Genomic DNA, 11,123 nt, shown 5'->3' with positions numbered 1-11,123 from the left:
CATAGCCCGTGTGTTTCATTAAAACCATGATATCTTAGGTTCACTATTCTATGGTAACTGGCATTTGAAAGTCAAGGCTGACCGATGATCAAGAGCTGCTTTTCTGTCCTTGCCTTTGAGCCCTTGATTCCATCTGTTTCACTCTGTAATAGTTTTCCTCTAAATACAGCCCCGTGAAGCAGCAGCTGGCGTGTGCCCTGATGAAGGGGGGAAGGCTGGAAAAGAACGGATTCAGCATCTGATGCATTAAATGGGTACCAACTGTCACCACATGGGGGCGTCCTCTTAAGAAATAGCCTTGCTGTGAAATGGATGGGAAAAAATGAATTCACCTCAGGGGTTTTTGTTACATCAAATAAATGTCTGAAAAAGACCAAAGACAGTCTAATAAGCAATCTCTGTTTTAAAACTACCCTTCCTCCATCTCTGTCTGTCTGTCTCCTCCAGCCTGGTTCAAGAGCTGCTCTTCTCTTTAGATTGAACATTTCAATGCCATTCTCAGTCCACGCTACATTTTGATTTTTAGATTTATTGACGGAACGTCGAAACGACTCCCTCTCAGTGATTCTGGAGCGATGTACAACAAATCGGAGCAAGGCCCACCAGGGGCTGTACAAACCAATAGAGGAAATAAAAGATTAAATTGGAAGTCGTCCAATGAAAAATGCTCAGGTGAAGATCCTCGTAGCAAGGACCCTGATGGCCCGGGAAGGGTAGATCCGGGCACAACCTTGGTTCAGATGAGATGCTGTAGGACTGGGGAGTTGACACCCTGCAGGTGGTGGACTCCACCAGGTGAAAGTTGATCTTAGGTCCATGGGGAGCCACCAAGAGCTTCCGAAGGGTGAAGCATCAATAATGGTTGAAGCTCTATACAATTATTCAGAGATACGATCTCTGGCCACAGTCTCCCAATCTGATCTACAGATTCAAAGTGGGTGGGTGGGTGGATGGAAAAGGAAGGGAGGATTGAAAAAGCTGGATCTCCCCTCCCCTGCCACCACATGAGGGTTTTCACAGGAAGTTGGAGGTTGACAGAACTGGAAGGGTATGCTTTCTTGGTCGAGCGTGAAATGTATTGGCTAGAAAAGCTTCTAGCTAGGCAGCAGAAAATGTTCACAGGGACCTACAGAGCAGAATTAGCTTCAAGTCTACCCTCAGTAAGGTAAAGGTTCCCCTTTACATTTATTTAGTCCAGTCGTGTCCGACTCTAGGGGGCAGTGCTCATCCCTGTCTCCAAGCCATAGAGCCGGCGTTTGTCCGAAGACATTTTCCATGGTCACGTGGCCAGCGTGACTAGACACAGAACACCATGACCTTCCCACAAAGGTGGTACCTATTTATCTACTCACATTTTTACATGCTTTCGAACGGCTAGGTTGACAGGAACTGGGACGAGCGACGGGAGCTCCCTCCGTCGCATGGATTCGATCTTACGATGACTGGTCTTCTGACCTTGCTGCACAGAGGCTTCTGTGGTTTAACCCAGAGCGCCACCATGTCCCCTCCTCTCAGTAGGCCACCTCATATTGCTTAGTTCTTCTCAACAGGCATTTACTGTTTGGATAACCTACTCAGAGATGCAGGTAGGAGACAAGAATTAAAAGGTGCTATTCACTTACAGTTCTTGCCTAGATAAAAAGAATGACATTCTGTAGAAAAAATGATGATTGGTTACATCACTGGTTCTTAACCTTGGGTTACTCAGGAGTTTTGGACTGCAACTCCCAGAAGCCTTCACCACCAGCTGTCCTGACTGGGGTTTCTGGGAGTTGCAGTTCAAAAGCATCCGAGTAACAAAGGTTAAGAACCACTGGGTTACATGAACAGAGCTTAATTGACTGACTTCATGATGGACTCACTACATGATTAACGGAATTCTGATTCTAACGGACAGGATAACAGATTAGCTGAGTGAAAAAGAGCAGGAAAAGAACCCTTTTAAAATAAAGAGAGGTTGTGGCTCTCTTCAAAATCTGAGGCAGAGGGGGGACAATTGGCTGCTGCTGGATTGACAGTCACCCCTGTCCGGAAAGGATCCTCCTGGCCAAAACCTCTAAAAGGCAGCATGCAACGGTTGCTAAACTCCAATATACAATTCCCATAATGCCCCAGCCAATCAGGGTCACCAGAATTCTGAGTAGGGGAATTCTCACAGACTTCTGGGTGTTACTGTTGATTTATTTTACTTTATTTAAAGTATTTATACCCCACCTTTCTCCTTAACAAAGACCCAAGGTGGTTTACATCATTAAGGGACAATATTTGAAGCTAAAAACAGTAAGTATACAACTACTATTTTTTATAAAAAACCACACTAAAAGCGGTAAGCAAAAGTAACAACAAAAACACATTTGAGGAAGTAGAACCTTTTTGTTTAAAAAACTGACTCAGGCAGCCAAGTCTTTCAGGGAAAACTTTCCTAAGAGAGAGGTCTTTGCCCGCTTGCGGAAGGACAGCAAAGATGGGGCCAGGCAGGCCTCCAGTGGGACGGAGTTCCAACGTCTGGGAGCAGCCACAGAGAAGGCCTTCTCCCACATCCCGACCAAACGCACACTTGTGAAAGAGGTGAAACTGAGAGAAAAGCCTCTCCTGATGATCTCAGCACCTGATCAGGCTCATAAAAAGGTAAAGGTTCCCCTTGACATTTTTAGTCCAGTCGTGTCCGACTCTAGGGGGTGGTGCTCATCCCGTTTTCAAGCTGTAGAGCCAGCGCTTGTCCGAAGACAGTGTCCGTTGCCACATGGCCAGTGTGACTAGGGAACGCCGTTTTACCTTCCCACCGAGGTGGTACCTATTTACTTGCATTTGCATGCTTTCGAACTGCTAGGTTGGCGAGGAGCTGGGACAAAGCGACGGGAGCTCACTCCGTCATGTGGATTCGATCTCACGACTGCTGGTCTTCTGACCCTGCAGCACAGAGGCTTCTGCGGTTTCGTCTGCAGTGCCACCACGTCCCTGATCAGGCTCATAGTGGGAGACAAATCCCATCCTTAGTTGCAACTATTACCCCTGGAGTTGCATCACATTCTACTTTATGTACAGCACAAAGATTTTGAAGATTTTGGTGAGCTGCCGCTGGGGTTTGTGTGATCCTCACTGTTAGCAAACAGGATGGGTTTTCCCCCCCACCCCCTGGGCTGCTGTTGCCTCCCGGTTTTGCACAACAAGAAGGCTCATAAGTTCCTGTGCTGGGGTTCCCCTCCACAAAACATCCTGCAAATGGCACAAGAGGTCCAAGTTTACCCACCTGCCAGCTCGCCCCCCACCCCCTGTTCCTTGCTGCCTTTTTTGGTCCAACGATGCTGCCCAAAGCCAACACATATAAAAACATGTTCTCACAGAACTAATGGGCCTTGGCACCTGCTAGCGAAGGTTGGAGAGGGATCCCCCAGTTTTAAAATCGCCTCACAAGCAAATATATTTGTTTTTCCTCTTCTTCTAGCACCCTTTACTCTGAGATTTGTCCTTCCATTTGGCAAACAAGAAAACACCCAGCAGTTCCCCGAGATCCCAATCAGTGGTCTGAGATCTGGCTACTGTGCTGGGAGGAAAATCCAGGCTTCATTTGCAAGTCTGATAGCCCAGGCATGAGACTCTAAAGGAACTGTGTGCCTGGAGGCAACACATAAGAAAAGTCATACTTCCCTGTGCATGTGATCCTGAGACATAAACAAACAAACAAAGAAACAAAACAGGGGGCAGGCAGTGCCTGTCAGGATGAGTTTCACTTCATCATCATCATCATCATCATCATCTTAGAACTGCAGAGCTGGAAGGGACTCAAATTCAGCCAAGGAGGCCAAGTGGGGAATTGAACTCTTAACCTCTGGCTCTGCAGTCAGAGACCTAAACCACTGAGCTATCCAGCTATTCCCTTGACATATCGCAAGCTTAATTTGGCATGCTTACAGATACATTTTTATGGTGGTATTGATGCCCTACTTCAGGAGGCATTTGAAACATTTATAACCCCAGGACAGACCTCAGTGATGACGGATGGAGGAGAGATCAACGGAACGCCTGTGAAGATGGCAGATTCTTCTAGATCCGTGGTTCCCAACCTTGGGTGACCCAGGTGTTCTTGGACTACAGCTCCCAGAAACTCTAGCCAGTTCAGCTGGTGGCGAAGGCTTTTGGGAACTGCAGTCCGAGAACACTCGGGTTCCCCAAAGTTGGGGAACCACTGTTCTAGATCATGCTTGTTTGTTGGAGAAGCAGGTTGCCAACCTAGTTGTTCCGGTTTGAATGGCTATGGGTCAGGAGGACTTGAGGCCAGGCATCCACTTTTCTGTAACCTTCAGGAATGGTAGCGGCCATCCGCTCAATGTAAGGCTGTCGCTGAAAATGATCCAGCTGGTGCAGGATGACGTGGGTTTCAAAGCAAATCCTAGAGTGAAAAGAGGAAGAAGGTGTATTCTCTCCTCCCTGTCTCTCTCCTAACACTAGAACTTGATGGGGGGGGGGAGGTGTCATTCAATGAGCAATGCAGAATTCGCTTTTGCCGTAAGACAGAAGTAGGAATCATGAGCCCCTGAAGTCATTTTTATGGCTCTTCCTTCCTTCCATTGCTGGGGGAAAAGTCCAACAAGGGAGAATTGCATCATGGGAAGTATCTAAGAAGTTGTGTTTCTTCACAAAATGGAGACCAACCCGACCTCTTATTGTCCCACTAAATTGTGTTTTTTTGGGGGGAAAACCAGCTATGACCTTCTGACTCTTTCTGATTCCACCACAATTGGGGCTAGTTGTGTGAGCACAGGCTGCTGGATGTCACAGGTTGCCTACCGCCACCTTAAATTGTGGGTGATGGCCATTGACTCAGATGGTGGTGAAGGCATCGCACAACTTTTCAGCAAAAAAATGTTGATGATCAACAATGGTTAATTGGAATCGCATGGTTCCAGAGCAGCATGACCCTGAATATCACCCACTAGCAGGGATGGGGAATTGAGTCATGGGACTTGTTGTCAAGTCAGACTTAAGCCGCACCAGTGATTCAACTAACATTTTTTCCCAATGACTCAGACTTGTCTCATGACTCAGAATCCACCTACCCAACCTTTTTTCTGGGGGAAAAACTTGTTTTTAATATGGACTCAGACTTGGGAATTGAACTCAGGACGCAGACCCAAAGACTCGCCAACATCCCTGCCCACTAGGAAATAATCATTGCAAGGGTCTACAATCTCTACCTCTTGCTTTTGAGCTTCATAGAGATACCTGACTGTCCACTACAGGAAGGAGAACATTGAGGAAGATGGACCGTCGGTCTACTTCAGTGGGTTTCTTCTTATCTTCTGAAAGCCACACATTTTGCTTTCTGTCTGCTGTCTGTCTCATGACCAGGGTCGGGGGCATCCCCTGAAATTTAGAAGTGAGGCACTGCTTGTTCCAGTCTCCGAGCTACCTTTAGTTTAAGGGGAGGAACAAATGGAAGCAAATGCACAAATCGTAGTTAGGTTCTCAGCTTAGTTATTACCTCGTTCGTATATTTTAAATTGTTTATTTTATGTGTTGTTAGCCGCCCAGAGTAGTCAGTTGACTAAATGGGCAGGATATAAATTGAATAAATAAATAAATAGATAGATTAGATAGATAGATTAGATAGATAGATAGATAGATAGATAGATAGATAGATAGATAGATAGATAGATAGATAGATAGATAGATAGATAGATAGATAGATAGATAGATAGATAGATAGATAGATAGATAGATAGATAGATAGATAGATAGATAGATAGTTTAAAAGACTGGTATGTACACCTTTCAAGATACTCTGTAAAGCATCAGCATCTCTGCAGAACATAGTGAAATGAGAGGTTACTCTGGCTCTTCGAGTGGTCATCTGTGAATTCACACTAATGGGTTTTATCTGTGCCTACGCAGAGGTTTCCAGAATCTTCTGGAGATTAACACTGTTAGTTACACATGGTCTGCCCATCTTGGCAAGTGCCTCAGCTCCCACAAAGTCCACCGCTGTATAAAAATTTGGACGTGACGGACAGAGGGGAGGATGGGCAGGAAGTGTGAATTCACAGATGACCACTCGAAGAAACCTCTCTTTCTTCGTGTTCTCTGTGAATGCACACTAATGGGTGATTAGCAAGCTTACCTGTCTGGAGGAGGGACGTTACGGACGAACAGCTGACAGAACCGCTCATCCAAACGTCGCACCTGACTTTGCCCGTAGATCCAAATGGTAATGCAAGGCAAAGGTGGATGGTGTGGACCACATGCAGATATCAGGGACAGAAACGCCCCTGAGGAAGGCTGTAAAAGTGGCTACTGCCCTTGTAGAATGAGCCTTAATTCCAGACTTGGAAATTACCTGACTTGGAAAATTGACTTTTTTGGGGGGACTCATGAGTTCTAGAATTCTCCATGATGGCTGGAGGATTCCGGAAGCTGAAGTTCACCACCAAGTTTTATGACTTTGACACACATTTCCTCCCCTCCTTCCTTAAAATAACTCCACTTCTGCTTTATCTAATTCACTACTCATCCTTTTCAGTGGGATTTCTGGAAGTAAATCTGCAATGTTCTTGAAGAAAGCAGGGCAAGGCTTCCTTCCAGCTATTCATGCTCTTCAGTAGATTCCAGAAGCTGGAAGGGATCCAGCGATCCAGTTCAGGAAAATCCAAAAGCCTTAAAAAGTCTTTTACATTAGAGCTTGGTGACTCAGCTTGGTTTAGCTTGGAAATAAGCCAAGCTATTAATAAGAAAAGGAGGAGCGCTCATATCTCCTACTGAAAAGTTCTCTCCTGTCCCGCAGTAACTAAGGAATGTGCAGGTTTGAAAGCCACCAGGTTTCTTGGCTGTCAAAGACATGGAGTTTTAATTGCACTACACTGGGCAATACTTACAACTATTGTGGCGCCATCACAGAATCCTAGAATCGTAAAGTTGGAAGGGGCCTCTAAGGGCATTGAATCCAACCCCCTGCTCGATGCAGGAATCCAAGATTCAAAGATTACTAATTTAAAGGCTACTTTTCTGCCCCAACGCCAGCAGTGCTTTTTTGCAAGTGCAATCTGAGATTGAGATTTGTGGGGGGGAAAGCTAATTCCACACCAAAGACAACAGTCACAGTTCTTAGTTCCATTCCTCTATGGAACCTGGAACTATTTTCATTTTAAACCTGCGGGCAGAAAATACTCTGAATTTGAATTTAGAATGGTAAGGATGTGTCAAGAGATGTCAGGAAAAAGGATGATGAACAACTGATAAATCTTTATTTATAAAATGCTTAATAACTACAATTCAGAGATCTTTGTTATAAATAAATACCAGAGAGGAGAGAAGGACTTTCTTGTTGAAGCAACAGCACCCCCTTGTGGTAGACAGAACGTTAACGTTATAAAGCACGGTTTGTTCCATCCGAAGTCGGACATCTCACAATGGTGATCTTGACTTTGAGCTGGCTGGATCACTCACTGAGATAGAGCACAGGGGTTGGCGATTGGATTCCCCACTGTGCCTCCTGGGAGGAGAGCCAGTCTACGGAGCAGTAGAAAAGCCGCCTCCAGAGGAAGCAAATGGTTAACCACTTCTGAGTATTCTCTACCTAGAAAAGCCCGGGAAGAGTCTCCATAAGCCAGAATTGATTTGATGGCACACAAATGACACTGAGACTGTCATATATTGGGCAGATCATGAGATAATAATGTTAGGAAAAGTTGAAAGCAGCAGGAAAAGAGGAAGCACAAATATAGGGTGGATTGACTACGTAAACGACTCCACAAACTTGAATTTGCAAGAGCTCATGTAATCCCTATGAAATATTGGTTCAGTCCAAAGGGGTAGGTCTAAGAAAGAGTTGGACTGTAAATAAGGGAGAGGAATCAGAAAGAGCAGGAGAACTGACGAAGCCAGAGCTGCCACTTAAGATTGTTTAGATTGCCAACATGGTCTAGGTATAATTCCTAAATGTTTGTGTTGGAGGGGTGAATCCACATAGTGAGTTTATGTATATGCAATTGAATTGATATTTTATTGTAGAGTCCTGAAAACTCTGCATATGAAGCTGATTCTTCTGTGTTATAGATACCCAACTCAGTTGAGGAAGATATCTTGGATTCCCACCCCACCCCCCCGAATTTGAAATTCGAAAGGATACTTCATCTTTGCAGTTCTACAAGCAATTTCTGTGTTGGTGCTGTTGCCAAGGTCTTGGATGTACAAATTGTAGCATTTTGTTGTTGTTATAATTGCGCGTGTTGTCTGTTATTGGAATGTGAACAAGAAGATACACTGTGAAATTATATTTACAAGGTTCATCAATAAATATTGGAAATGGGCACAAATCAGAAAAATTGTGATTAGTTTTGATTTGTGATTCATCAAGGTTGATGAACCACAAGTTACAAATTTATGATTTTTTCTGACGAATCGATGAATTGATTTGTTAATTTATTTATTTTTACTTTAAAACCCTATAAAATGGACCTTCAGGCACCCAGAGACACCAAATCCACAGGGAATTTTCCATTGACTCTCCTCTACAAGCCCTCCATGTTTAGTGAAGAATGGATTTCAGATGTACAATTTATACATCCACAAAGAGCCCCCTCCAGGAAGGTTCCTCCCCCAGACACCTAGACACACCAAAATCACCATGAAGCTTCCTATGATACTCATCTACAAGTTTGGTGAAGATTGAGTTTCCCCAAGTGTGCTACTAAAGGGCATTTTAGTAGGGGGGACCCAATCTGTGGATGTGTAACTTGGTTTCTGAATTTTTTTAATTTAAAATTGTTTTATCCAGCCCTGTAACTCACCCTGAGGCTCTGTGAAATAGGGTGGGCTATAAATGTTTAAAGAAATAAATAAACAGTCCTAGTTCTAGCTAAATTCAAGATGTCAGGAGGAGCTGTGCTTTCCCTTTCCTTTCTGGAGATCAAAGATAAGACATCTCCTTTTTGGAGAGACAAGAGGGAGATGTAGGAAGGAAGCGTCATCCGCCATCCTAAGAATAGCAATCTAAGGTTGTAGGAAGGTCAGAGCAGATAAAGGACGGTCTAGGAACCTGAAGGAAGTTCTGCCTCTCTACTCTTCCCCGTGCAAAAAATGCATACTGCTGAGCTGCACCTGGTCACTTTTAACACGGGGCACCCGGACTAGCAGAAACACCTTTGATTCAGTTCCTGTTCCAGCATTTGTCGAAAAGCAGTGCACAGCCTTACTTGGCACCATAGAGAGAGGCTGCCTCTTTCGGCTCCAACGGTGGCCGTCGCTAGACCAGACAGGATTTGATTATGCGTCGCAAAAAGCAGCCCAGACTTCTACAGAGCGGGCAGATGGTTCGTCCAGCTGCTCACTTCATCGAAGAACCGGAGCAGTGCTTAAAAGGTCTCCAAAGAAAGGTGGGAGCCACGGTAGAAGCAGATTTGTTCAGAATACAGGGGCATACTGTGCTACTCCACATGACTCTACTTGAACAGCTGTTCTAAAATTTAGATCGGTTTGTCCGTCTTTCTGTCCAAACAACAACTCGCACCAGCGACTCGCCCTTGAGATATTTTATTCAATGAGCATCCCCAAAAGATTGTACAGTGGCCCATAGGCTTCTTCCTTTTGTTTTCTTTTCGGCAAAAGCGGGAGGGGGAATTAGAAGTTAACAGTGCAGGCTGTGCAGGTTTACTCAAAGGCAAATCCCACTGATTTCAATAGGAGTTTTTTTTTTCTCAAGGAAGGGCCAATGCGGTGTATTAGTTTAAACAGGGGCATGGTATCCATGGTCCTCGGTCTATATTTTTCACCTGGCATCCACAGCCAAAGGGGTGGAAACAATGGCTGTGGGTGTGTGCACCTGACGCAGGACTGTGCACGCCTGATGCAACACTGTGCAGCTTAGAGGGAACATTGACAGCCACCATAGTCAATTGAACTTGGTTAATTAGGAGAGGGGGCCTGAATCCAGTCACGACCATAAGAACCCTGTATCTGTGTGGAATTGGTTCCAAGCCCCCCGTACATTCAAAAATGTGGATTATAGTGAATGCTTCAGTGTCTTCAGTGTGGAAGGGATTTTCACTCTCGAATTGGCCTTCTCAGCCACACCAGATGCTGCTCCAAGTCCTCCATACAGAGCATGTCACCATAGTCTTTCGAGACGGAAGGATGCCTAATTAGTGAATGCTATATGTAGCATTCCTATACGTGGGACAGGAAGCAACAGTTAGAACTGGATATGGAACAACTGATTGGTTCAAAATTGGGAAAGGAGTACGACAAGGTTGTATATTGTCTCCATGCTTATTCAACTTATATGCAGAATACATCATGCGGAAGGCTGGACTGGAGGAATCCCTAGCCAGAATTAAGATTGCCGGAAGAAATATCAACAACCTCTGATATGCAGATGATACCACTCTGATGGCAGAAAGTGAGGAAGAATTAAGGAACCTTGTAATGAGGGTGAAAGAGGAGAGTGCAAAAAATGATCTGAAGCTCAACATCAAAAAAACTAAGATCATGGCCACTGGTCCCATCACCTCCTGGGAAATAGAAGGGGAAGATATGGAGTCAGTGACAAATTTTACTTTCTTGGGCTCCATGATCACTCCAGATGGTGACAGCAGCCACAAAATTAAAAGACACCTGCTTCTTGGGAGGAAAGCGATGACAAACCTCAACATCTTAAAAAGCAGAGACATCACCTTGCTAACAAAGGTCTGCATAGTCAAAGCTATAGTTTTTCCAGTAGCAATGTATGGAAGTGAGAGCTGGGCCATAAAGAAGGCTGATCGGCGAAGAATTAAGGCTTTTGAATTGTGGCGCTGGAGGAGACTCTTGAGAGTCCCCTGGACTGCAAGGAGAACAGACCTATCCGTTCTGAAGGAAATCAACCCTGAGTGCTCACTGGAGGGGCAGATCCTGAAGCTGAGGCTCCAATACTTTGGACATCTCATGAGAAGAGAAGACTCCCTGGAAAAGACCCTGATGTTGGGAAAGTGCAAAGGCAAGAGGAGAAGGGGACGACAGAGGACGAGATGGTTGGACAGTGTCATCGAAGCGACCAACATGAATTTGACCCAACTCCGGGAGGCAGTGGAAGACAGGAGGGCCTGGCGTGCTCTGGTCCATGGGGTCACGAAGAGTCGGACATGACTTAACGA

This window comes from Pogona vitticeps, chromosome 4 (assembly GCF_051106095.1).
Source record: "Pogona vitticeps strain Pit_001003342236 chromosome 4, PviZW2.1, whole genome shotgun sequence".
NCBI classification, from domain to species: domain Eukaryota; kingdom Metazoa; phylum Chordata; class Lepidosauria; order Squamata; family Agamidae; genus Pogona; species Pogona vitticeps.
Note: the sequence above shows the minus strand (reverse complement) of the source record.